Below are 13,459 nucleotides of genomic sequence, written 5' to 3'. Positions count from 1 at the left end.
TATTATTATTATTATCAATGATGATATTTTAAATTGTTAAATGATTATCCATATGATATTATTATTATTATTTTGACAAATATATGCTATTATTTACTATGCTAGAAAGCGGTTGATCGGTCCCCTATCAACATTGGCTATGATAGACATGATTAAACTTAATAAATATTAGATGTAAAAATATAAAAATAAGAAATGATCCTCAATTAAAGAGCTAGATTGGATTTAGGTGTTCATGAGAGCATGGGATACTATAATTTAATTGTAAACAACTAGTTTTAGTTCATCTTTAGTATCAAAATAAACCCGTATTTTTGCTCTCGGATTTTTATATAGCAATCGTATTAAACACGTAACGTATCATTGCTGTGTGCATTTTATTACGCTGAATTTCTGAAAAGTATTATTTTTGTATAGTCTGTTTTAGTTGCCTTTCATATCCGTTCCCGTATTATTACCGTTTTCAAATTTACTAACTATGGTTTGGCCACAGAAGTAATGAAAATTTAAATTCTTTTGTTGGTAATAAAATGTAGGTAGGATCACAATTTTTGAATTTTCAACTTTGTAAAAATTAAGGAAATTTACATATAGTAAGAAACTACTAATTGGGCAAGTTATAAAGCCATTGATTTTCTATATTAGAATATAACCAATAAATGAAATCTTCTTCATATTTTTCCACAGTGGGAGAATTACCTATTGGTTGCTACATACATGGGGTTGAATTGTTGAAAGAAAAAAAAGAACAAAACAAAAGCCAGCCAATCATAGTGACCATAATCCATCTCAATAATGTGAGAGATTCAAGGTGTCTTGGCCAACTTACGCGCATCTTGACTAATCCTCGGGGAGACTAGCGCAGCAACCTATTATCATGGTCTTCATTTAAATCGCAAATGTACAGATGGAGAGTCAAACCTGGGATCGAATGCCTATCAACACAATTTCCAATTCCCCAATGATGATGTGATAGATTTATATATGATTCTTTTATCTTTATCTATATTTAGTCACCGACCAAACAACAAACCTATTAGTGTAAAAGAGAGTATTAAGTCATTTTAATCTGTTTTTGGGTCTTGAGAAAACTTAAGATTCCTTCACGAATCAATCAGGTCCTTTATTGATTACTAATAAATCCAATCTAAGGATCATCTTGTCATTATTTGTGATAGCGATGTTGATTCTAAATCTCACTACAATGGCTAGGCTTCTATTATTCCTTTTTAAATCACAATTTCACTTTGATTCATTGAGTAATAGAATTTCAAGGAATATACTAGCATTAAAGGCCAGAGGTGTCATACAAGGTTTGCACTAATACCTAAAAAAAAAAATCTTTGAATCAATCAGTGGCAGAAGAATTCAGATTCCATCTATGGGTTGCCCAGATAGTTGGGCGAATTGGGGATTAAGTGGATAGGCGCACCATCCCAGGTTCAATTCTCTATCTGTGCATCTAAGATTTAAGTGGAGATCATGGCGAGTGGGTTGTTGTGCTAGTCTCCTCGAGGATAAGTCAAGGTGCGCGTAAGCTGACCTGGACACCTTGGTTAACAAAAAAAAAAAAAAAAAAAGAATACATCAAAGAAGATGACTATAGGAATAATTTGATACTCTCATAAATATTTCTTGATTATTGACTAAGATGGATGTAGCTATAGCTTTTAAGGATAAGTGTATGATTTCTGTTGCTACTAGGTTAGATAGTATTGCTAGCATTTGTTATTCGTAAATTGCTAAGCTTCTATAATAACGAATATCTAATATTACCAAACGAGTTTCATTAATTTTTTTTAAGTGAGTCATAAATAAAAACATAAATGATACAAATTGCCTTAGTTAGTTGTGGTTGTCTTGTCGATGTAGAATAGTTGTTTTCTGTAAATGGTTTTATTTTCATTAAAAAAAAATCAGAATTAGTAAAGGCTCTTCTTCGACAACAAACTCAACTACATGCCTTTCCTAAACACCATGAGGAAATTTTGTGAGATTGCTAGTTATATCACATACATGCTTGAGCGGACAAGAGAAAGAGTTTAGAATGAAAATATCCATTAATATTGGAACAATAGACCATTTTCAAGTTGAAATTTTTTATAGAAATAGTTTAAGTCACGAGTTTTCTTTCACCGAAATGGGAAGAAGAATCCTTAGTCCATTACTGATGCCACCATATGATTGGACTCTCGCCTCATCAACAAGTTCCCACCTCCTATTGACGAATTCAAAAATATCATTCCCTTGATCATCTAAAGATACTGATGACCATTGATCATCTAAAGATACTGATGACCATTGATCAAATCCATATAACCGATCCTATTCAGCTACGATAAGGCTGAATTGTTGTTGTTGAAGGCATCATCAATGAATAACAAGTGTGTAAAGATCCAAGCATTCCTAGAACCTTGCAGAACTTTTAAAATATTGTCATTTCTGAGTTTTGAAATCCATATGCAAAAAAATTCTTTCACAATAGTAAATAAAAGAGGGTTAAGAATGTCATCACATTTCAAAATGTTTTTTGTACATTGATTACAACAAATATTATAAAAATCTCAGTGAAGTTGGAAGTGTTGCATTTGATTCATTTAACACATCAGACAACTACTAGTATTTTATAGATTTCTTCTTTCTCTAGTTTCTTTAGGAGAGATTGCTCATCTCCTATAAATTCTCTTTAATGTAGTATGAAGACTCAGAAGTTTATTGAGTGAACAAAATGCTTCAATTTCTATTCGATATTTCTTTCTACACCACATAAAGTATTGTATAGATCTTGTACTTATAGAAAATGAGACTAAAAACGATGTAAAAAGATAAATGAGAATTGCAAACACACATTGCTACAAAGATTTTACGTTATTCAAAAAAATTGTTTACAACTATAGTGAGATGAGATCTGTTTCATTACCGATTGAGAATGGGGTTACAACTGCTTGTCCTCACATCTCTTTTTGATTTTACTTATAGAGAAAGAACCATTGCTATAATTTATAGTGAAATTCTATACAAAATATTTATTGAAATGAAAAATTTGCTGGGCCTTCAACCTTTTAACAATCCTTAAAAAACAGCTCACTTATGCAAGTGATGAAATACAAGACATCGTACTCCCATCACTACTTTAAATTGGCAAATCAATTACATGACCTCACAAATTAATAACGAGAAACCCAATGAAAGCCAAGAATGGAAGAAGTGTAATATGTAAGAGGACCAAAACATGCTTTGGCACAATGGCCCCCATGTGAAGATGAAAATAGTAAAGTGAAGATAGGAATTGGAGAAGATGGATGAGGAGGTATCAATCGATCAGGGTAATGAATGTAACTGTGGTGACGAAGGGCACTCCCTATGCCCACATCAATCCATCCGCCATTATTGGTTCAGAGACAGAAAATCCTTCCATTTTTATTGGTACTAAGATGGTCAATGAGGATAGCAAAATGGCCCCCAACCCTATTATACTGAACCACTCCTTGCATACAATTTCCTGTGCAAAGTAGGGTACAGTAGTTTCCTTTGTATCATTATCCTCATCAAGTTCAGTAGGACTCTTTTGCTTCTTTGTCTTCTCAGTTTTGTCCATGTCTTACTTCCTCTGCAATTAAAAAAAGAAAAAAAAAAAAAGAACTCCATAATGAACTCATGACAAAAACTAAACAACATATAGATTGTTAAATAATAAGTATTACTTTGTGATATGTAAGAAACATAGTAGATGACTCAAAACTCATAGAACAAAGATTGAGACTCATAACACACCTGGTAAATCATTGACCTGATTGTATAACATTTAGTGTGTATTCCTTCGTCTTTTTTTTTTGGAAAAATATTCCTTCGTCGTCAAGAATTTGGAAACAGTTATATTCCATCTCTTCTCTTGCAATGAATTTTCCATGTGTTGGCACATTCCTACTCTGAAAGTTAGAAAAAAAAAAAAAAAAAAAAAAAAAAAAGAGGTCTTGATCAAGAGAATAATGAAATGAGAATAAAAAATGATACTAGTAGACAACTTCCTTCTCGATTATTGGACATTTTTATAATATAAATTAGCTTCCTTCATTATCTACTTGTTCAATGAATATATTTTCACTAACCAAAAAAAAAAAAAAAAAATTATAAAATAAATTTTATATAAAATATCAATGAAATAAATCCTAACTATCATATGCATCCTATTGATTTTGCAAACTAAAATTTGCTCAAATACTTAGGCATAGATAGAACATTCTATCATACAACCAAATAATGAACAGACACAAATGATATTGATATCAAACAGTGGAGGAAAAAAAAAAGGGGGAGATGAATTTTTACCTAATGAATCTTATTATAAGAATTCTTTATTGAAATCAAAATCGTATGAATGATCAATTGAGAAGAAAGGCTTTATATAGAGAACTCAATCAATATCTTTGGAAACTCCATGTTGCCTATATTGACAAACGAAGATCATTGTTGGTTGATACAATGATCAAATTGAGAATAAATTGACACATTATCCTAATTTAATGATTTGTTGGATTACCCAAAAAAAAAAAAAAGATTTCATTCCATATTGGTGAAAGATCTCATTAAAAAAGGCTTCATCTAAAAGCTAGATAATTAACTTTTGAATGGAAAGTTGAACAAAGATTACAATGGATCTTATCCATTCAAAAGGTTTACAGGAAATCACCTTCCTTAAAAGAGGATTAATCCTTGAAAGATAAAGATTTAGGGAAATCCCACAAATACTATCCCAGGCATTTTAGGGATGCAGAGGGTGAAAACAAATTCAAAACCAATGAAAAAGATTGGCTATATATGAAAAGGATATACATCACTTCAAACACAATTTTCATAGTTACTATAATACACAACACACACACATATAAGGAAGGACAGTTGGCTTCACTTTCTTTTACAGTAAAAGGATATATATCACTTAAAAAGACAATTTTCATAGTGACTATCTCTATCTCACACACACATACACACAAGAATTCAGATCCTCTCCCGCAGGGGTTGGGTGGAAAGGACTAGCCAAACACAAAATAGGAGAGAGAAAGTGTCTCTCCCGCCACTTTCTCCCTCTCACTTCATGTCTTGCTCGTCCCTCTCTAGCCACCCCAGGCTAGAGAGGGTCTAAATCCACACACACACACACATCCTTGAAAGAGGAAAGATTATAATAGATCTTGTCTATTCAAAAGGTTTGGAGGAAAGCACCTTCCTTAAAAGAATAATAATAGTCCTGGATAGAGAAAGATCTAGGGAAATCATTCTCTCAAATGACATCCTAAGCATTTTAGGGATGCAATGGAGAAAATAAGTTCAAAACAAATGATGAAGGGCAGTTGGCTTCACTTTCCTTTATAGTAAAAATGATAGACATCACTTAAAAAAACAATTTTCCTATTGAATATAATGTATGCACACGCACACCCTCCCTCTCTCTCCTTCTATCCCACGACTCCGCTTCCCCAATTCCCTTGATCATGGGTGTCAATGAGTGATTAAGAACCCAACAATAATTCCCATAGCCCAATATTCTTCTGATCTTCCTTTCTGCATCTAAATAAGCATTGATTTTCAGCAATCATTGAATAAGTCGATTCAATAGGGACTAGTTGATGAACTTCCACATCACCTAGATTCTCCAAACGCATATATTGTAACATCCCGACCCTATTAACCTTGCACAATACTGTCCTATTTGGCCCATGGTTCTCAAGGCTTTAAAACGCGTTGTGCCATGTTAAGGAGGCTAGAGGTTATTAACTAATCCAGGAATCTCTCTCTAGGTGATGTGGGATTAAAGTTTGCACACCTTGCCTGATCTCCCAAATCACCTAGTATTAGCCGTATTCTTAGTGGGGACACCTCACCGATCTCCCAAGCGGGTCTGGTACTTGCTGTATTCTTGGATCGTTACAACAATAAACGTGCAAATGCACGTGCAACGAAATATTTTTCTTAGAGCAAATGTCCATCATATTTTCACTTATTTCCTGCAGTAAAAAATCTCAATTAATTTCAAGAATTCAACAACTCTTGCAAATCTGAGTGTTATAAACTTGTACTCGTAAATCTTTTTCTTCCTCAAGAGAGTTGCTCTTTTTTTTGGTAAAAAAGTTGCTCATCTTTTAAAAGTAACTATTTTAGAGCATAACTAAGATATGTATTTGGATTAGGAAAAGTCTTATACCAAAATATGGATTGAAAGTCCTCCAAACCATTGGCATGTAGTCTTTTGCCCTAGAAAATATCTATGATCACCTTGGCTCCCAAAGGCTGAGTAGATCCCTCTCGGCAATGTTTGATCAATAGTTTCTTTCGTAGGTCCTACATAATTTAGGGAAAAACTTTAACATAAATTGGAAGAATAAGGAAAAAATAGCTAGATGGATATTTTCCATTGAGTCTAATGGATATTGGCAACTATAGCAGGGATTGCAAGCAACCCACAATGTCTCTTCTATTATCAATTTGCAAATACATTATTTTTGGAGGAGACCCCAATTTCACTGTCGTAAAATAAAGCCTAAACAAGACGAACAACATAATAGGAACATAACATAATATGTCAAAATCAATTATAAAGGAGAATAGATAAAGAAACTATTTCTCTTAGGACCCAAATGAAAATGAAGAAAAGATGTAATCAACACAAATAAGAGCAAGAGACACCAAATAATGATTAAATATACGAATAAAAATGAAAAATGTACATGGTAGCTCGCTGTTTACAAAATAAAACAATGAACAACACCAAGACCTTCAATTTGAAGCATCGTACCCAATGAAAATAGTGGTTCACCTACTGCAGTAACTACACCTACATCCTTAGAGACCATACATAAGGATAAGTACTAAAAGACAGAGAAACAACCAATAGATGTAGATGTAGTCCATCATCCATAATTTCACAAAATGAATCAAAAGAGTCTTGTTTACCCTAAAAAAAAAATAAAAAATCAAAGGAGTCCTCAAAGAGAAGGAATTCAGCTATAACAGTTGCCCAAATTATATTTCCTCGTCTTCAAGACCTAAATTCAAAATAAATGAAAAATTGAGAAATTATGACATAGGTACTGGGTAACAAGAAAATTACTCGAATATGCAAAGATAGACAGGAAAACAATTATAAATTAAAATAAGAGCAATATTCTAAGAACATATAAAAATTTAATTTATTACGAGGGTTAGTTAAGATTGCTATATGTATCTTTTCTTCTCTTTTACATTGAGATAACTGGAAGCAACAAATTAAACACAAAGTTTAAACAATATGTTCGAGTAGGAGATAAACACTGTCTCTTCTATCTATTCAGAAAAGAATGATTAGATAAGCATCATATAAAGATAGTTTCAATAGGGTACGAGGAACACTAGACCATAAATATGAAAACCTACTTCAATTAGCCAATTTTCAGTACGATGGCATGAATAAAGTCTTAAAGGGATCCAGATTTTCCATTATCAGCTACGAGACCTGGAAATATTTAGAATAGAGATTTGTACCAAAAACAAAACAGAATCCTCAAAATCATAAATCAACTCAAGAAAATATTCAATCCCTAAAGTTAAGATTAAAATACCAATCCCAGCCACCATTTTTTTTCAATGAAAAAATATCCACCCAAGACTCTAATTATGACACGAAATACCAAATCGACACCAAAACTTAAGAGAAAAACGTCAATCATGAGAATAGATCCTTACCTAGACAGATAAATAACTTTAGTACTTCACCATAGTGAAGCAATACTATAGGGAATGCAGATCAACAGAGAAACAAAATTGACCCCACAGAATCATAGACTATTTCACCCTAACAGATCCAAAACAATTTGAATCCTTCTAACGAATACAACTACCAAATTATAATAGGAATTTGGCTCTTTTTAAATAAGCTATCGATCAAACCAAGGATTGAGAGGTGGTCGAGATCGAATTTCACTAAACCATTAGAGTTATGAATCGGTTGATTAAAACATAAATGATCACATGAATAAGGAAAATATGAGATACAGAGATGACCTCTTATATTGATATGTCGATGGGAAGACTTCTTTTGTGATTAAGAGAATCATACAGTTAGAAAAGGCATCACTTTTCATGAAAAAGAAGAGAACCAGTTCATAACCAATAGAGAAAAATAATAAATATGAAAAAAAAAAAAAGAATCATTGAATGGAGAAGCTATCAAAAGTAATACAATAATATTTCACCAAAAAGAATGCATGATACTACTTTCATGTCATAAAAAAGGTGAACCAATAGTAAAGAAAACAGACAACAAAAGAGTAGTTAATATGCATAATAGTTTCAATGAAAATGCACCTTGGGAAAAAGACAAGCCTTAATTCCTTTCATACCTAGAGAATAAAATATATATCTATATATATATTTAATAGTTTCAATGAAAATGCACCTTGGGAAAAAGACAAGCCTTGAGATAGTAATTCCTTCCATACCTAGAGAATAAAATATATATATATATATATATATAAATACTCAGCTAAAAATGCAATAAACCAATTACCTACACAAGACACACCTCAAATGGTTGTCTCTTATCAGGGTCATGATCCACAATTGAAGTAATTTTTGTGTATAAAAGCATCTTCGGCACTCTTAGCATTCACACCCATTGGCTGGGTACCTACAATACAACAAATAAATCCCTTCAACACCAACATTTAAGCATAATAATCATTCCACCAAAGATAAAAGGATCATAATAACATAACACCTCATAAGCCAACCCAGACAAATATATAATATACATGTATACCACACAGACTATTACAAGCATAAGGATAGAGAGAAAAAAAAAATGGAAAAGAGTTTAATTGAACCAACAATCCACACGAAGAATGTAATGAATCAGTTCCCTCTACACAAGGAGAACATCAAATGTTGGTCTCTTATCAGGGTCATGAAGCAGTTGCAATAATATTTTATTTGTGAAAACATCTTCGGCACTCTTAGCATTCGCATCCATTGGTTACCTAAAATGTGGTAACTAAACCCCTCAAAATAAGCATTCGAAAAATAAGATATTAAAAAAAAAAAAAAAAACAACAACACACACACACAACCATAGCAATAACAATCATAATAACAATCATATATATATCAGATGCACTATTACAAGCATAAGGATAGAAGAAAACAATGAAATAAAAAAGGGGAAGGGAAAGGGTTTACTTGATTCAATAATCTGCACAAAGACGCGAGTCGTCTGATGTCCACGGACGTTACAGGTGATCCGAAGGCCACACTTATCCTCCGAATAGTGTAGATCTATCTTTGTCAAATTCGTTTTCAACTCCAATAGCTAAGAACATAGGTGCCTTCCACCCCAAGCATTCTCAAAGTCTCCCACCGAATAACAACATGGATAAAAGCTTAAGAAGAGAAAAAAAAAATACCACCTTGAGACAGGGAAGAATTTGTTGGACATTATGCAATAGCCTGTGATCGCAGAAATAGTTCGACATAAAATGATTTGCTAGGGTCATTACATGATTACCCACTTTTGGGTTTCCCTTTACAAAATTACCCACAAAAAGTTTTGGTTAACAAAAATACCCAAAATTGGGTTTGGGTTTACAAAACTACCCACCCAAAGTTTCAGTTAACAAAAATACCCAAAATCAGGTTTGGGTTTACAAAACTACCCAAAATAGTGAGTCTTCATCTTCCACATATAATCACGTATTTTTTTATTACTGAAACTTTGTGTGGGTAGTTTTGTAAATCCAAACTCAATTTTGGGTATTTTTGTTAACTTAAACTTTAAGTGGGTAATTTTGTAGAGGAAAGCCTAATTTTGGGTATTTTTGTTAACTAAAACTTTTGGTGGGTAATTTTGTAAAAGGAAACCCATAAATGGGTAATCAAGTAATTTTCCCTTTAATGTTCCCTTCACCATACCGGTCGATTGCTTTGAGACGAACCCAAAAAATACACGATAAATAAATAAAGTAAAAGAAATTACTGATAATCGACGACATAAAAGATATATAATAGCTTACCTATACAAATTGATAATTGATCTTCTATACAGAAAGAGAAATGTGAGATGCAGAGAGAGAGAGAGAGAGAAGGTTTTGAGGTCCGCCATTTTGCAGAAATTCCAAGGTTCTGCTCTAAAAAGTGAAGAAAGAGATGAGGAATGTAGGGGGATGGATGCGAGATACGTGAAAAACAAATTATCTCTTTATGACTTAGGGGTCGGTAGAATGTTTTTGTGTAAATATAGAAAGATATAAAATGTGGAAAAATATAAGGAGAGATAAGGAATCAATAGAAAAAAATATATAATAAAAAATAGGGTTCATCTATTTGTAACTGAGCAGGTTACAAACAAAATTTGTAATCAGACATTAGATATCCTAGTACATAGTTTAGTTCAATTTTAATAGAGGGTAATTGACGTAATTTCATAATATTAATTGATTTTCTTTCCCCAAATTTATCCATTTAGTTCAAGGGTATATTGAGAAATCCGACCCCAAGATCCCATCCCAATCTTTTTTATTCACTTTCCTAATTTAACTCTTTCACCAAAAAAACAATGATATGCTTAACTCATCGGAGCAGTAAAACCAGGGATTGAACTTTCTTTGAAGAAGATTGAGTGTTTCATGAAGGAGATCGAGAAAAGCAATAGTTACACAAGAGAATCGTTGGGTTTGATTTCATATTGCGAGAGTTCAACCTATTACTAAGATCATGCATCATCCACGTGATTTGTCTTTCCAAATTCCCAATATCCAAATCCAATTCAAAAAAATATATATTTAAGTCTAATATCAAGGAAATGATATGTATGGTAGGAGGATTGATTGTAACCTTTTACCTATTTTAGATTAGTGATATGGGTGAATTTAGATCTCTCACATAACAATTATGGATTAATGATATATGTAGATTGCAATAAAAAAAGGATTGATTGGTACCCCTTTCCTTATTAAATAGGATACTCAAAATACTTACTTCATTCAATCTACACATATTCTACTGTAAACCCAATACCACTTTTCACATATGAATATAACCATCCCAATGATCTCCACAATGCTAATTATAGGGATGAGCTGGATCGTATAATATTGTGCTTTAACCAGGCCTAATTCAGCCCAACTCAAATCGGCTCTGATTTTAACCCTGATTTATATAATTTAAATTAGGGTTATCATCCTATCCTTTTATTCGGAATAATGAAATTTAGGTCATGGTTTCTTATGCTTAGAAATTAATATCTATAACCACTAATTCCAATCCAAATCAAGCGATTAGGCGATCTGATATCTAATTCTTGGTGAAAGAACCAATCTGTTTGGGAGAGGCAAACTTAATATTTGATTCACATGTAATTTGTTATAGATTAGGAATGTATTTGAAATTTACAAATAAATTGAAGTTAAATTATAAATAAAGTCATTCATATGGTATAAAAAACAAATAATTAAGAAACATGTCTTAATATGCAAATTACAAGAAGTTCTTCTCCACCTGCGAAAAGTGAGTAACCGACACTCCCTTTATTGTTTTTATGACGATAGATTTACCTTAATACCTATAAAATACAAACTTTTAATAATTTTTCATTCAATTCACAAAAAGTGAAATGACAGTTTAATCCTTAAAGTGGCAAGAATAATGATTATCTATTGATGGACATAAAAGAGAGGTTACAACTTATGTTGTAACCGCCAAAGTGACAAACAGATTAACCCTAAAAAATATTTCAGAAATAGTGAAGAGGAAAAAAGATTCAGAAGGAAAAGTGGCAAGTAGAGAGAGAAAAAGAGAGCAATTAAGGGTAAATTTATTTCAAGAAGCAAGTATTATTGTCTTGAAAAAGATTTTAATCAATTGCATGGCCATCTCAGTTTCCTGGTGGAGAGATGATATAGAGCGTAAACTGTTAAAGAATTTCGTATGATTGTAGGAAGGTTTTGAGAATATAGAAGATAGAATATAAGAATTTCTATTTTGTTCGAGTAACATTAGGTGAAGAGAATTAAAATAGAAGATTTTCTAAAGGAAGAACACTACCCTCTAGAGAGAGAGAGAGAGAGAGAGAGAGAGAGAGAATTTAAAAAGAAAAATATGATTTAACTATTATAAATTTATTGTGGGTTTAAATGTAATAAACAAAAGTCGAGAGTTAAGGACGTAATAAAAGCAAACGCAAAGGGAGGTGGATATAAATTTTCCTAAAATAAACCAGAAATTTAGAAAATAAAAAGAATGTAAAAAAAATAAAAAATAAAAGATAATGAGGAAGAAAAGGTGAAAATTTTCTGATGAAAGATTTGCCGCTTCTTACTTTTATATATATATATAGAGAGAGAGAGAGAGAGAGAGAGAGGATTAATCTGATTGTCACTTGTCACTTGTAACCTCCCTTTTATGCCCAATCTCATATAATCATTGTATTTGCTATATTAGGATTAAATAGTCGTTTCACTTGAAGTGTATAGTAAAAAGAATAGTAAAATGTTATTACTATAAGGGTCACCAATGGTATAAATGGAATCTTTCGTCTCCCTCTCCCTTTCGTTCCCTCTTCCAGCTATCTTCCTCCTCATGGTTTCAAGTATTGGTATCTTATTGACCATATATATTGGTATCAGCTGAGATCGATACGTGATCCTTGACCGATTTGGACTGATTACCTGTATCGTTTCAGAGGTGAACCAGTACAAAAAAAATTGTATTTTTTAAAAAAAGTAGGGATAAAATCGAGGGATTGATACATATCTATCCAATCTGATCTAGATCGGTATCAGCATGCCGTACCCTAGATCTATACTTCTTCCCTCTCCCCTACTATTTAAGGCAACCCCGCCGACTATGGCCTTGACACATTATTATCAATAGAAGAACCTTCCAAACAATAGACCAGTTTAAGAAAATGAGACCTCCACGTAGCCCAAAAAGGCTGAAGCCATACAATATAGATCTCTTATATATGGAAATTAATAAGGGCCACTTTGATTGGCCGGTTTTTTGGTCCGTCTTCTTCCTTTTAAAATATCTAACCTCATATATGTAGCAATTTATGGAGAGGATTTCTAACCTTCAAGGGTCACCCCAGCTATGAGATCACTTTATGATCCATAGGCTTTATGGAGAAGAGCCCTATCCCAAGCAATAGGTGTCTTTTACAGCAAGTTTCTAGAGAGGATTTTCAGCCTTTTGGTATTGATTAATTCTTTCTTAATAGAGAATTTTTAGAACTTTTAGAATTAATTTCTTAATAACTCACCCCATTAGTAGTTTCTTGCTATATGTGGATTTCACTACCTTTTAACAAAAGTAAATTTAATAAATTGTAGGTTGACCAGAAAACTTTTGAATATTTATACTCTTTGCAGGTAATAAAATTTATATTTAGTAAATGTAGGTACGACCACAAAATTTTTGATTTTTTTTTTTGGTG

At 32.3% G+C, this 13,459-nt stretch overlaps 1 long non-coding RNA gene across 1 annotated transcript; it reads right to left on the bottom strand.

Moving 5' to 3' along the window:
* Positions 1-2,849: 2,849 nt before the first annotated feature.
* LOC122083565 lies at positions 2,850-3,913 on the bottom strand. The gene is made up of 2 exons (XR_006141678.1): positions 3,775-3,913; positions 2,850-3,610 (listed from the first exon to the last, which is right to left on the bottom strand). It is a non-coding gene; the product is annotated as an uncharacterized LOC122083565 (long non-coding RNA).
* Between the last annotated feature and the right edge of the window lie 9,546 nt (positions 3,914-13,459).

Source organism: Macadamia integrifolia, chromosome 7 (genome assembly GCF_013358625.1).
Source record: "Macadamia integrifolia cultivar HAES 741 chromosome 7, SCU_Mint_v3, whole genome shotgun sequence".
NCBI classification, from domain to species: Eukaryota; Viridiplantae; Streptophyta; class Magnoliopsida; order Proteales; family Proteaceae; genus Macadamia; species Macadamia integrifolia.
This window is presented reverse-complemented; position numbering and strand designations above follow the sequence as displayed.